A 15,302-nucleotide genomic window follows, 5' to 3' on the forward strand; every position below is an offset into this window, starting at 1 on the left:
TTCCAAATGGGGCTGGTGTGAGAAGGATCTGAGGAGACCAATAGCGCAAGTTATACCTACCTTCTATGTGGTTCTCAGGTCTTTCAGTGATCAATTTGGTTTGAGTTCCCTGGGAAAACCTGAGAAAAAGAAAATTGAAAATGAAATAAGAAAAAATGAGAGATTATATGAAGTACCATTCTGCACTACTGCTCAGTCTGTGAAGATCTGGAATCTTTTTAATGTTAGAGGATTATCGAATAGACAGAGAGATGTAAACTGGATGACTTTTCATGGCTGCCTCCCAACCAGAGCTTTCCTGAATGGACGAGGAATAAGAGTGAGCGAGAAATGTCCAAGAGAGGGTTGTGGAGGCAGGGAGGATACAGTGCACTTATTTTGGAACTGTTTTTATGCAAGAGAATTTTTTATGCTTCTACAGAGGTTTTTTTCTGCAATCACGGGATATGTTGATTTTAATTTTGAGAAGATTTTTATTGGTCAGGATTTTAGCAGGAGAGAGGACACACGTGAAAGCTGGATTGTATTTTCTGTTTTTAAAGAAGTTTTATGGGATTCTAGAAACCTGCTTGTTTTTAAAAATGTGTGTATTTCTCCAAGGGAGTTGAAGAGACTTTTTTTTGGAAGGTTGTTTATTATTTTTCTATTTGACAAGAAGAGAATGGGAGAGGAAGAGGCTGAAAAGATTTGGAGATACAAGGAATGGAGAAAGTTGTAAGTATCCTGATCAAGGTTTTGAATTTGTGCTTCTCTTATAGTTTTCTTATTGAGATATTTTTCCGCATGATGTTTTTTCAGACTTTGTTTAGAAGTGATGAGTTTTGGTAGGTGACCTGATGATCGCTTGAACAATAGTCTGTAACTGAGGAAAAAAAAAAAAAAAAAAAAAAAAAAAAAAAAAAAATCTGTTCTTTTCAGTTTAATATCTGATACGTCCCCTATCTGGGGACCATATATTAAATGGATTTTTGAGAACGGGGGCCGATTTCGAAGCTTGCTTCCGTCGCCCTATGCATTGACCCGATATGGCAGTATCTTCGGGTACAGTGCACCACCCCCTTACAGGGTTAAAAAGAAAGATTCCTACTTTCATTGCTACCTGCTTGCTGGCTAGCCAGCTAGCCAGCCCTGTGGGCCTTGCTGCTGCTGCAGCCAAAAAACAAAAGGTGGTGCTGCTGCTGCTTCTGCTGCTTCTGCTTCTGCTTGTGTCTGGCCGCTGTTGGAGCGTCCAGGCACAGGACTTCTGCTGCTGCTGACTAAATGGCCTCCTTAATTGGATCATTTGAGTAGCCAGCACACCTGTGCAGGTAGGGCATGACATGATAGGCAGCTGCCTTGATAGCGGGTGGGTGCTGAATGTTCCTAATTGACAAAATAAGATTAATGCTTATGAAGAAATATAAAATCTCATCCCTTCCCCAATATCGCGCCACACCCCTACCCCTTAATTCCCTGGTTGAACTTGATGGACATATGTCTTTTTTCGACCGTACTAACTATGTAACTATGTAACATAACATGGGGGGGGGGGGGGGTCTCCTGGCTGTTCACACAGGTGTGTCATTGCTGTACATTGACCATGCATTGCTTCTGTGGTATTGCAAAGGCAAAGACAAATGCTTCCAGCCATCCATTGCACTAATGGATTGGTCATCAGCTGGCTGTCTATGTCCCGCATCAATATAGACCAAAGTACAGAGGGTTAGGCTATGCTATTGTGCACCTACCTGATGCATCAGAAGGTGCGAGGCCCTTGCTAAATTCTGTGCACAGACTTTGAGATCTATACTTTAGACTGTATCTAAACCTGCTCCAACATGGACTGACATTCTGGCCTACTGTCACGATGCCGGCTGGCAGGTAGTGGATCCTCTGTGCCAGAGAGGGATTGGCGTGGACCGTGCTAGTGGACCGGTTCTAAGCCACTACTGGTTTTCACCAGAGCCCGCCGCAAAGCGGGATGGTCTTGCTGCGGCGGTAGTGACCAGGTCGTATCCACTAGCAACGGCTCAACTCTCTGGCTGCTGAAGATAGGCGCGTTACAAGGGAGTAGGCAAAAGCAAGGTCGGACGTAGCAGAAGGTCGGGGCAGGCAGCAAGGATCGTAGTCAGGGGCAACGGCAGAAGGTCTGGAAACACAGGCAAGGAACACACAAGGAACGCTTTCACTGGCACTAAGGCAACAAGATCCGGCAAGGGAGTGCAGGGGAAGTGAGGTGATATAGGGAAGTGCACAGGTGAACACACTAATTGGGACCACTGCGCCAATCAGCGGCGCAGTGGCCCTTTAAATCGCAGAGACCCGGCGCGCGCGCGCCCTAGGGAGCGGGGCCGCGCGCGCCGGGACAGAACAGACGGAGAGCGAGTCAGGTAGGGGAGCCGGGGTGCGCATCGCGAGCGGGCGCTACCCGCATCGCGAATCGCATCCCGGCTGGCAGCGGAATCGCAGCGCCCCGGGTCAGAGGACGTGACCGGAGCGCTGCCGCGGGGAGAGTGAAGCGAGCGCTCCGGGGAGGAGCGGGGACCCGGAGCGCTCGGGGTAACAGTACCCCCCCCCTTGGGTCTCCCCCTCTTCTTAGAGCCTGAGAACCTGAGGAGCAGACTTTTGTCTAGGATGTTGTCCTCAGGTTCCCAGGATCTCTCTTCATATGATGGAAAGGTCACGAGAAATTTCATCCACAGCGGGCAGACCAGAGGGCAAGGGAGTAGGGAGGGGGGGAAGAGGGTGACGGCCGTACACCACGAAAAATGGGGATTTGGAGGAAGACTCAGAGACCCTGAAGTTACACGAGAATTCGGCCCATGGGAGGAGATCTGCCCAGTCATCCTGGCGGGAGGAAACAAAATGTCGCAAATAATCACCCAAGATCTGGTTAATCCTTTCTACTTGTCCATTGGACTGGGGATGATATGCAGAAGAAAAATGTAATTTAATCTTGAGTTGTTTACAGAGAGCCCTCCAGAATTTAGACACGAATTGGACGCCTCTATCCGAGACAATCTGCGTAGGCAACCCGTGAAGACGAAAAATGTGTACAAAAAATTGTTTAGCCAACTGAGGCGCAGAAGGAAGACCAGGAAGAGGGATGAAATGTGCCATTTTGGAGAATCGATCAACGACCACCCAAATAACAGTGTTGCCACAGGAAGGGGGTAAATCAGTAATAAAATCCATACCAATCAGAGACCAAGGCTGTTCGGGGACAGGCAGAGGATGAAGAAAACCAGCGGGCTTCTGGCGAGGAGTCTTATCCCGGGCACAGATAGTGCAGGCTCGCACAAAGTCCACAACATCCGTCTCCAGAGTCGGCCACCAATAGAAGCGGGAGATGAGTTGCACAGATTTCTTGATACCCGCATGACCTGCGAGATGGGAGGAGTGACCCCATTTGAGGATTCCGAGGCGTTGGCGAGGAGAAACAAAGGTCTTTCCTGGAGGAGTCTGCCTGATGGAGGCAGGAGAAGTGGAGATCAGGCAGTCAGGTGGAATGATGTGTTGCGGAGAGAGTTCAACTTCTGAGGCATCCGAGGAACGAGAGAGAGCATCGGCCCTAATGTTCTTATCGGCAGGACGAAAGTGAATCTCAAAATTAAATCGGGCAAAGAACAGAGACCACCGGGCCTGGCGAGGATTCAGCCGTTGGGCAGACTGGAGGTAGGAGAGGTTCTTGTGGTCGGTGTAGATAATAACAGGAGAACTTGATCCCTCCAGCAGATGCCTCCATTCCTCAAGTGCTAATTTAATGGCTAGAAGCTCTCGATCCCCGATGGAGTAGTTCCTCTCCGCTGGAGAGAAGGTCCTAGAGAAAAAACCACAAGTGACAGCATGCCCGGAAGAATTTTTTTGTAGAAGAACAGCTCCAGCTCCCACTGAGGAGGCATCAACCTCCAATAGGAAGGGTTTGGAAGGGTCAGGTCTGGAGAGGACGGGAGCCGAAGAAAAGGCAGACTTGAGTCGTTTAAAGGCGTCTTCTGCTTGAGGAGGCCAGGACTTGGGATCAGCATTTTTTTTGGTTAAAGCCACGATAGGAGCCACAATGGTAGAAAAATGTGGAATAAATTGCCTGTAATAATTGGCGAACCCCAAAAAGCGTTGGATAGCACGGAGTCCGGAGGGGCGTGGCCAATCTAAGACGGCAGAGAGTTTGTCTGGATCCATCTGTAGTCCCTGGCCAGAGACCAAATATCCTAGAAAAGGAAGAGATTGGCATTCAAACAGACATTTCTCAATTTTGGCATAGAGTTGGTTGTCACGAAGTCTCTGAAGAACCATACGGACATGCTGGCGGTGTTCTTCTAGATTGGCAGAAAAAATTAGGATATCGTCCAGATATACAACAACACAGGAGTATAACAGATCACGAAAAATTTCATTGACAAAGTCTTGGAAGACGGCAGGGGCGTTGCACAGTCCAAAGGGCATGACCAGATACTCAAAGTGTCCATCTCTGGTGTTAAATGCCGTTTTCCACTCGTCCCCCTCTCTGATGCGGATGAGGTTATAGGCGCCTCTTAAGTCCAATTTAGTGAAGATGTGGGCACCTTGGAGGCGATCAAAGAGTTCAGAGATGAGGGGTAAGGGGTAGCGGTTCTTAACCGTGATTTTATTAAGACCGCGGTAGTCAATGCAAGGACGTAGGGAGCCATCTTTTTTGGACACAAAGAAAAATCCGGCTCCGGCAGGAGAGGAGGATTTACGGATAAAGCCCTTTTTTAGATTCTCCTGGACGTATTCGGACATGGCAAGAGTCTCTGGGGCAGAGAGAGGATAAATTCTGCCCCGGGGTGGAGTAGTGCCCGGGAGGAGGTCGATAGGGCAATCATAAGGCCTGTGAGGAGGTAGAGTCTCAGCTTGTTTTTTGCAGAAAACATCCGCGAAGTCCATATAGGCCTTAGGGAGACCGGTTACTGGAGGAACCACAGAGTTACGGCAAGGGTTACTGGGAACCGGTTTTAGACAGTTCTTGGAACAAGAGGACCCCCAACTCTTGATCTCCCCAGTGGACCAATCCAGGGTAGGGGAATGAAGTTGAAGCCAGGGAAGTCCAAGGAGAATTTCCGAGGTGCAATTGGGGAGGACCAAAAGTTCAATCCTCTCATGATGAGATCCGATGCTCATAAGAAGGGGCTCCATGCGGAAACGTATGGTACAGTCCAATCTTTCATTATTTACACAATTGATGTAGAGGGGTCTGGCGAGACTGGTCACCGGGATGTTGAACCTGTTGACGAGAGAGGCCAAAATAAAATTTCCTGCAGATCCTGAGTCCAAGAAGGCCACTGTAGAGAAGGAGAAGGCAGAGGCAGACATCCGCACAGGCACAGTAAGACGTGGAGAAGCGGAGTAGACATCAAGGACTGTCTCACCTTTGTGCGGAGTCAGCGTACGTCTTTCCAGGCGGGGAGGACGGATAGGACAATCTCTTAGGAAGTGTTCGGTACTAGCACAGTACAGGCAGAGGTTCTCCATACGGCGTCGTGTCCTCTCTTGAGGTGTCAGGCGAGACCGGTCGACCTGCATAGCCTCCACGGCGGGAGGCACAGGAACAGATTGCAGGGGACCAGAGGAGAGAGGAGCCGAGGAGGAGAAACGCCTCGTGCGAACAGAGTCCATATCTTGGCGGAGTTCCTGACGCCTTTCGGAAAAACGCATGTCAATGCGAGTGGCTAGGTGAATAAGTTCATGTAGATTAGCAGGAATTTCTCGTGCGGCCAGAACATCTTTAATGTTGCTGGATAGGCCTTTTTTGAAGGTCGCGCAGAGGGCCTCATTATTCCAGGACAATTCTGAAGCAAGAGTACGGAATTGTACGGCATACTCGCCAACGGAAGAATTACCCTGGACCAGGTTCAACAGGGCAGTCTCAGCAGAAGAGGCTCGGGCAGGTTCCTCAAAGACACTTCGGATTTCCGAGAAGAAGGAGTGTACAGAGGCAGTGACGGGGTCATTGCGGTCCCAGAGCGGTGTGGCCCATGACAGGGCTTTTCCGGACAGAAGGCTGACTACGAAAGCCACCTTAGACCTTTCAGTGGGAAACAGGTCCGACATCATCTCCAGATGCAGGGAACATTGGGAAAGAAAGCCACGGCAAAACTTAGAGTCCCCATCAAATTTATCCGGCAAGGATAAGCGTATCCCAGGAGCGGCCACTCGCTGCGGAGGAGGTGCAGGAGCTGGCGGAGGAGATGACTGCTGAAGCTGTGGTAGTAACTGTTGTAGCATAACGGTCAGTTGAGACAGCTGTTGGCCTTGTTGCGCTATCTGTTGTGACTGCTGGGCGACCACCGTGGTGAGGTCAGCGACAACTGGCAGAGGAACTTCAGCGGGATCCAGTGCCGGATCTACTGTCACGATGCCGGCTGGCAGGTAGTGGATCCTCTGTGCCAGAGAGGGATTGGCGTGGACCGTGCTAGTGGACCGGTTCTAAGCCACTACTGGTTTTCACCAGAGCCCGCCGCAAAGCGGGATAGGCGCGGTACAAGGGAGTAGGCAAAAGCAAGGTCGGACGTAGCAGAAGGTCGGGGCAGGCAGCAAGGATCGTAGTCAGGGGCAACGGCAGAAGGTCTGGAAACACAGGCAAGGAACACACAAGGAACGCTTTCACTGGCACTAAGGCAACAAGATCCGGCAAGGGAGTGCAGGGGAAGTGAGGTGATATAGGGAAGTGCACAGGTGAACACACTAATTGGGACCACTGCACCAATCAGCGGCGCAGTGGCCCTTTAAATCGCAGAGACCCGGCGCGCGCGCGCCCTAGGGAGCGGGGCCGCGCGCGCCGGGACAGAACAGACGGAGAGCGCATCGCGAGCGGGCGCTACCCGCATCGCGAATCGCATCCCGGCTGGCAGCGGAATCGCAGCGCCCCGGGTCAGAGGACGTGACCGGAGCGCTGCCGCGGGGAGAGTGAAGCGAGCGCTCCGGGGAGGAGCGGGGACCCGGAGCGCTTGGCGTAACACCTACTTTCAGCCGATGCGACTTGTCTGTCGCTGAACAGTCGCTTTTTATGTATTCAGCACCTATGTATAATGTTGTAAAAATGCTCTAGAAGCTAAAGTCGCAGAAATGTCACACATATTTGGCCTGCAACTTTCTGTGCGACAAATTCAGACAGGAAAAATCAGTATAAATCCTTAGAAAATTATCCCCCAGTGTCTCCATCTGCTGGCGGTATTGAATAAGCATTGCTGCACTGATGGGGTATGCATTAGACGAAAAAAAAGAAGAAAAAGAAGAATAATACGCCAAGAAAAGAGGCGAAAAGGAGAAAAACGTAAAAAAACGTGAAAAAAAAGTAAGAGGAAGAGAAGGGAAAAAAAGGTGGAAATGGGTTTAAAAGTGATTTCGGCGGAGAAATATATATATATATATATATATATATATATATATATATATATATACGCGCACACACACACATATATATAAACGTATTCTCCGTTGAGATATTGCAGCCGCTGCTGTGTCCAGGCCCAGGAGCCTTAGCACTGTGCTGTGATGTCACTCAATACCACTGACATCACTAGGTGTAAACAACATCTCTCCTTTGCTGTGTATGTGACTATGGAGCTGTTTGGTGATGTCGTCTATTATGGCCTTCATAGAAGCAACAGGAGATTGTTGCATCCATCTAGAACCCTCAGAACTACAGTGCTATGATGTCACTCACTTCCACAGGCCTTGCAGAGTGTAAACAACAACAACCCAGCTTTGTTGTGTATGTAACCATAGGGATTTGTGATGTCACCTAGAACCTTCACAGCAGCGACAGCTTTATGAGGAGCATCAGCACTGCTCTGCCTGAGCAGAACCATCACCGCCATAGGTTGTCAAATAACCCGGGTTTAACCCACACAGGTAAGTCCAATGGGGTGCAGGCATGTCCTCTATGCTTACAGCTTCCCGTGGGTGTTGGTTTGATACCGTTTGGGGACAGCCAAGGAGGCATCTGCAGGCAACAAAGGTAGGTGTGTGCTTGTGTGTGTGTTTCCTATGCAGATCCTAAGCCCAGTGTCACATGCAAGTAGGAGGAGTAAGAAGGGTTCCTGGCAAATCCGGGTTATGGATTGCATTTAAAAAGGCCCCGTGGGAGTGCAATGGGCCCCTGTCTTGCTGCTTAGCAATAATGGTATGGGTTTAGGTTCTGCTGTGTGTACTGGTGGTTGACTGCCCCCCAGCCCAGAGTGTGCATGGAAAATTGTCTGGCAGCCTCCCTGACAGCAAGCAGTGATAGTGCCCATGAAGGGCACCTTGTTGGGCCCGCCCCTTTCACGGTTATCGCTTCTCGGCCTTTTGGCTAAGATCAAGTGTAGTATCTGTTCTTATCAGTTTAATATCTGATACGTCCCCTATCTGGGGACCATATATTAAATGGATTTTTGAGAACGGGGGCCGATTTCGAAGCTTGCTTCCGTCGCCCTATGCATTGACCCGATATGGCAGTATCTTCGGGTACAGTGCACCACCCCCTTACAGGGTTAAAAAGAAAGATTCCTACTTTCATTGCTACCTGCTTGCTGGCTAGCCAGCTAGCCAGCCCTGTGGGCCTTGCTGCTGCTGCAGCCAAAAAACAAAAGGTGGTGCTGCTGCTGCTTCTGCTGCTTCTGCTTCTGCTTGTGTCTGGCCGCTGTTGGAGCGTCCAGGCACAGGACTTCTGCTGCTGCTGACTAAATGGCCTCCTTAATTGGATCATTTGAGTAGCCAGCACACCTGTGCAGGTAGGGCATGACATGATAGGCAGCTGCCTTGATAGCGGGTGGGTGCTGAATGTTCCTAATTGACAAAATAAGATTAATGCTTATGAAGAAATATAAAATCTCATCCCTTCCCCAATATCGCGCCACACCCCTACCCCTTAATTCCCTGGTTGAACTTGATGGACATATGTCTTTTTTCGACCGTACTAACTATGTAACTATGTAACATAACATGGGGGGGGGGGGGGGGGTCTCCTGGCTGTTCACACAGGTGTGTCATTGCTGTACATTGACCATGCATTGCTTCTGTGGTATTGCAAAGGCAAAGACAAATGCTTCCAGCCATCCATTGCACTAATGGATTGGTCATCAGCTGGCTGTCTATGTCCCGCATCAATATAGACCAAAGTACAGAGGGTTAGGCTATGCTATTGTGCACCTACCTGATGCATCAGAAGGTGCGAGGCCCTTGCTAAATTCTGTGCACAGACTTTGAGATCTATACTTTAGACTGTATCTAAACCTGCTCCAACATGGACTGACATTCTGGCCTACTTTCAGCCGATGCGACTTGTCTGTCGCTGAACAGTCGCTTTTTATGTATTCAGCACCTATGTATAATGTTGTAAAAATGCTCTAGAAGCTAAAGTCGCAGAAATGTCACACATATTTGGCCTGCAACTTTCTGTGCGACAAATTCAGACAGGAAAAATCAGTATAAATCCTTAGAAAATTATCCCCCAGTGTCTCCATCTGCTGGCGGTATTGAATAAGCATTGCTGCACTGATGGGGTATGCATTAGACGAAAAAAAAGAAGAAAAAGAAGAATAATACGCCCAGAAAAGAGGCGAAAAGGAGAAAAACGTAAAAAAACGTGAAAAAAAAGTAAGAGGAAGAGAAGGGAAAAAAAGGTGGAAATGGGTTTAAAAGTGATTTCGGCGGAGAAATATATATATATATATATATATATATATATATATATATATATATACGCGCACACACACACATATATATAAACGTATTCTCCGTTGAGATATTGCAGCCGCTGCTGTGTCCAGGCCCAGGAGCCTTAGCACTGTGCTGTGATGTCACTCAATACCACTGACATCACTAGGTGTAAACAACATCTCTCCTTTGCTGTGTATGTGACTATGGAGCTGTTTGGTGATGTCGTCTATTATGGCCTTCATAGAAGCAACAGGAGATTGTTGCATCCATCTAGAACCCTCAGAACTACAGTGCTATGATGTCACTCACTTCCACAGGCCTTGCAGAGTGTAAACAACAACAACCCAGCTTTGTTGTGTATGTAACCATAGGGATTTGTGATGTCACCTAGAACCTTCACAGCAGCGACAGCTTTATGAGGAGCATCAGCACTGCTCTGCCTGAGCAGAACCATCACCGCCATAGGTTGTCAAATAACCCGGGTTTAACCCACACAGGTAAGTCCAATGGGGTGCAGGCATGTCCTCTATGCTTACAGCTTCCCGTGGGTGTTGGTTTGATACCGTTTGGGGACAGCCAAGGAGGCATCTGCAGGCAACAAAGGTAGGTGTGTGCTTGTGTGTGTGTTTCCTATGCAGATCCTAAGCCCAGTGTCACATGCAAGTAGGAGGAGTAAGAAGGGTTCCTGGCAAATCCGGGTTATGGATTGCATTTAAAAAGGCCCCGTGGGAGTGCAATGGGCCCCTGTCTTGCTGCTTAGCAATAATGGTATGGGTTTAGGTTCTGCTGTGTGTACTGGTGGTTGACTGCCCCACAGCCCAGAGTGTGCATGGAAAATTGTCTGGCAGCCTCCCTGACAGCAAGCAGTGATAGTGCCCATGAAGGGCACCTTGTTGGGCCCGCCCCTTTCACGGTTATCGCTTCTCGGCCTTTTGGCTAAGATCAAGTGTAGTATCTGTTCTTATCAGTTTTTCATGCCGGTGTACAGTGACGCCGGTATGGGGCTGGTGGGGATGGGTGCTGCATGGAGGATGCAGGTGTACCAGGGCTTTCCGGGGCTGGTTCTGAGGAATCAGCTCGACGGCTGCCCCGATGTGACCTGTTCCCTCCGGGTCTCGCCATAAGGCTGAGAGGGTCTAGAGCCGAGGTACTTTTGTGCCTCGGGGAGTGGTGACCCCGAGGTGCCGAAACTCACTGGGAGAATAGACTCACTGAGTTGAAGCACGGGCACCATAATCTCTTCACCTTGTGGCACTCACCTCTTGATTCCCGGCCTTCTGGCTAGGATCAGAGAAATTTTTATAGATCCGGCCGGATGTCCGGGCAGTATATCTGCACACATTCACTTATTTATTTCTTTTTTGTTTCACTGTGTCACTTTTTGCGTGTTGTGTGTTCACAGGATTTGTCAGGATGCGGTAGCCCTTCTGGGTGTCCCTCCTGGCGGTCTAGGGGAGGTGTGTGTGGCCATTAGGTTCCGCACCTCCCTGCAAACACCCCGGGTACTCCTGCTTTGGCAGGGTACCTACCGTAATCGGCTCTGCGGGCAGATACCTTGGCTAACGCCAAGGGGGATGCCGGGAGCATTTGTGGTCCCCTAGTAGCTTCGGCGAAAAGGGACATCGAACCTGGAACCTCGCAGGTACCTTTTGGTCCGGAGGCGAAGGGTAAGGTTTGTTGGGGGGCCTCTCTCCTATCGGAGAAGGGCTTGCGATAGACCGCATCCTTTGTGCACGTTTTTTTAGTGTAACACGTTTGCACTTTTTCTTGCACTTTGGGTGAATCGAAAGCACGTTCCTCGGCTTTAGATAAAAAAGAAAAAAATCTGTTCTTATCAGTTTAATATCTGATACGTCCCCTATCTGGGGACCATATATTAAATGGATTTTTGAGAACGGGGGCCGATTTCGAAGCTTGCTTCCGTCGCCCTATGCATTGACCCGATATGGCAGTATCTTCGGGTACAGTGCACCACCCCCTTACAGGGTTAAAAAGAAAGATTCCTACTTTCATTGCTACCTGCTTGCTGGCTAGCCAGCTAGCCAGCCCTGTGGGCCTTGCTGCTGCTGCAGCCAAAAAACAAAAGGTGGTGCTGCTGCTGCTTCTGCTGCTTCTGCTTCTGCTTGTGTCTGGCCGCTGTTGGAGCGTCCAGGCACAGGACTTCTGCTGCTGCTGACTAAATGGCCTCCTTAATTGGATCATTTGAGTAGCCAGCACACCTGTGCAGGTAGGGCATGACATGATAGGCAGCTGCCTTGATAGCGGGTGGGTGCTGAATGTTCCTAATTGACAAAATAAGATTAATGCTTATGAAGAAATATAAAATCTCATCCCTTCCCCAATATCGCGCCACACCCCTACCCCTTAATTCCCTGGTTGAACTTGATGGACATATGTCTTTTTTCGACCGTACTAACTATGTAACTATGTAACAGAACATGGGGGGGGGGGGGGGGGTCTCCTGGCTGTTCACACAGGTGTGTCATTGCTGTACATTGACCATGCATTGCTTCTGTGGTATTGCAAAGGCAAAGACAAATGCTTCCAGCCATCCATTGCACTAATGGATTGGTCATCAGCTGGCTGTCTATGTCCCGCATCAATATAGACCAAAGTACAGAGGGTTAGGCTATGCTATTGTGCACCTACCTGATGCATCAGAAGGTGCGAGGCCCTTGCTAAATTCTGTGCACAGACTTTGAGATCTATACTTTAGACGGTATCTAAACCTGCTCCAACATGGACTGACATTCTGGCCTACTTTCAGCCGATGCGACTTGTCTGTCGCTGAACAGTCGCTTTTTATGTATTCAGCACCTATGTATAATGTTGTAAAAATGCTCTAGAAGCTAAAGTCGCAGAAATGTCACACATATTTGGCCTGCAACTTTCTGTGCGACAAATTCAGACAGGAAAAATCAGTATAAATCCTTAGAAAATTATCCCCCAGTGTCTCCATCTGCTGGCGGTATTGAATAAGCATTGCTGCACTGATGGGGTATGCATTAGACGAAAAAAAAGAAGAAAAAGAAGAAAAATACGCCCAGAAGAGAGGCGAAAAGGAGAAAAACGTAAAAAAACGTGAAAAAAAAGTAAGAGGAAGAGAAGGGAAAAAAAGGTGGAAATGGGTTTAAAAGTGATTTCGGCAGAGAAATATATATATATATATATATATATATATATATATATATATATATACGCGCACACACACACACATATATATAAACGTATTCTCCGTTGAGATATTGCAGCCGCTGCTGTGTCCAGGCCCAGGAGCCTTAGCACTGTGCTGTGATGTCACTCAATACCACTGACATCACTAGGTGTAAACAACATCTCTCCTTTGCTGTGTATGTGACTATGGAGCTGTTTGGTGATGTCGTCTATTATGGCCTTCATAGAAGCAACAGGAGATTGTTGCATCCATCTAGAACCCTCAGAACTACAGTGCTATGATGTCACTCACTTCCACAGGCCTTGCAGAGTGTAAACAACAACAACCCAGCTTTGTTGTGTATGTAACCATAGGGATTTGTGATGTCACCTAGAACCTTCACAGCAGCGACAGCTTTATGAGGAGCATCAGCACTGCTCTGCCTGAGCAGAACCATCACCGCCATAGGTTGTCAAATAACCCGGGTTTAACCCACACAGGTAAGTCCAATGGGGTGCAGGCATGTCCTCTATGCTTACAGCTTCCCGTGGGTGTTGGTTTGATACCGTTTGGGGACAGCCAAGGAGGCATCTGCAGGCAACAAAGGTAGGTGTGTGCTTGTGTGTGTGTTTCCTATGCAGATCCTAAGCCCAGTGTCACATGCAAGTAGGAGGAGTAAGAAGGGTTCCTGGCAAATCCGGGTTATGGATTGCATTTAAAAAGGCCCCGTGGGAGTGCAATGGGCCCCTGTCTTGCTGCTTAGCAATAATGGTATGGGTTTAGGTTCTGCTGTGTGTACTGGTGGTTGACTGCCCCCCAGCCCAGAGTGTGCATGGAAAATTGTCTGGCAGCCTCCCTGACAGCAAGCAGTGATAGTGCCCATGAAGGGCACCTTGTTGGGCCCGCCCCTTTCACGGTTATCGCTTCTCGGCCTTTTGGCTAAGATCAAGTGTAGTATCTGTTCTTATCAGTTTAATATCTGATACGTCCCCTATCTGGGGACCATATATTAAATGGATTTTTGAGAACGGGGGCCGATTTCGAAGCTTGCTTCCGTCGCCCTATGCATTGACCCGATATGGCAGTATCTTCGGGTACAGTGCACCACCCCCTTACAGGGTTAAAAAGAAAGATTCCTACTTTCATTGCTACCTGCTTGCTGGCTAGCCAGCTAGCCAGCCCTGTGGGCCTTGCTGCTGCTGCAGCCAAAAAACAAAAGGTGGTGCTGCTGCTGCTTCTGCTGCTTCTGCTTCTGCTTGTGTCTGGCCGCTGTTGGAGCGTCCAGGCACAGGACTTCTGCTGCTGCTGACTAAATGGCCTCCTTAATTGGATCATTTGAGTAGCCAGCACACCTGTGCAGGTAGGGCATGACATGATAGGCAGCTGCCTTGATAGCGGGTGGGTGCTGAATGTTCCTAATTGACAAAATAAGATTAATGCTTATGAAGAAATATAAAATCTCATCCCTTCCCCAATATCGCGCCACACCCCTACCCCTTAATTCCCTGGTTGAACTTGATGGACATATGTCTTTTTTCGACCGTACTAACTATGTAACTATGTAACATAACATGGGGGGGGGGGGGGGTCTCCTGGCTGTTCACACAGGTGTGTCATTGCTGTACATTGACCATGCATTGCTTCTGTGGTATTGCAAAGGCAAAGACAAATGCTTCCAGCCATCCATTGCACTAATGGATTGGTCATCAGCTGGCTGTCTATGTCCCGCATCAATATAGACCAAAGTACAGAGGGTTAGGCTATGCTATTGTGCACCTACCTGATGCATCAGAAGGTGCGAGGCCCTTGCTAAATTCTGTGCACAGACTTTGAGATCTATACTTTAGACTGTATCTAAACCTGCTCCAACATGGACTGACATTCTGGCCTACTTTCAGCCGATGCGACTTGTCTGTCGCTGAACAGTCGCTTTTTATGTATTCAGCACCTATGTATAATGTTGTAAAAATGCTCTAGAAGCTAAAGTCGCAGAAATGTCACACATATTTGGCCTGCAACTTTCTGTGCGACAAATTCAGACAGGAAAAATCAGTATAAATCCTTAGAAAATTATCCCCCAGTGTCTCCATCTGCTGGCGGTATTGAATAAGCATTGCTGCACTGATGGGGTATGCATTAGACGAAAAAAAAGAAGAAAAAGAAGAATAATACGCCCAGAAAAGAGGCGAAAAGGAGAAAAACGTGAAAAAAAAGTAAGAGGAAGAGAAGGGAAAAAAAGGTGGAAATGGGTTTAAAAGTGATTTCGGCGGAGAAATATATATATATATATATATATATATATATATATATATATATATATATACGCGCACACACACACATATATATAAACGTATTCTCCGTTGAGATATTGCAGCCGCTGCTGTGTCCAGGCCCAGGAGCCTTAGCACTGTGCTGTGATGTCACTCAATACCACTGACATCACTAGGTGTAAACAACATCTCTCCTTTGCTGTGTATGTGACTATGGAGCTGTTTGGTGATGTCGTCTA

At 48.4% G+C, this 15,302-nt stretch overlaps 3 non-coding genes and 2 pseudogenes across 3 annotated transcripts; all 5 read left to right on the forward strand.

Moving 5' to 3' along the window:
- Positions 1-839: 839 nt before the first annotated feature.
- Positions 840-1,057, forward strand: LOC130346054 (U2 spliceosomal RNA; annotated as a pseudogene).
- Positions 1,058-8,270: 7,213 nt separating this feature from the next.
- Positions 8,271-8,461, forward strand: LOC130346011 (U2 spliceosomal RNA). The gene has a single exon (XR_008884396.1). It is a non-coding gene; the product is annotated as a U2 spliceosomal RNA (small nuclear RNA).
- Positions 8,462-10,555: 2,094 nt separating this feature from the next.
- LOC130346056 (U2 spliceosomal RNA) lies at positions 10,556-10,743 on the forward strand. Its single transcript, XR_008884432.1, has one exon. It is a non-coding gene; the product is annotated as a U2 spliceosomal RNA (small nuclear RNA).
- A 694-nt stretch (positions 10,744-11,437) lies between these two features.
- On the forward strand, positions 11,438-11,616 carry LOC130346047 (U2 spliceosomal RNA; annotated as a pseudogene).
- Positions 11,617-13,712: 2,096 nt separating this feature from the next.
- On the forward strand, positions 13,713-13,903 carry LOC130346012 (U2 spliceosomal RNA). Its single transcript, XR_008884397.1, has one exon. It is a non-coding gene; the product is annotated as a U2 spliceosomal RNA (small nuclear RNA).
- The last annotated feature ends 1,399 nt before the right edge of the window (positions 13,904-15,302 follow it).

This window comes from Hyla sarda, unplaced genomic scaffold (assembly GCF_029499605.1).
Source record: "Hyla sarda isolate aHylSar1 unplaced genomic scaffold, aHylSar1.hap1 scaffold_771, whole genome shotgun sequence".
In the NCBI taxonomy this organism is placed as follows: Eukaryota; Metazoa; Chordata; class Amphibia; order Anura; family Hylidae; genus Hyla; species Hyla sarda.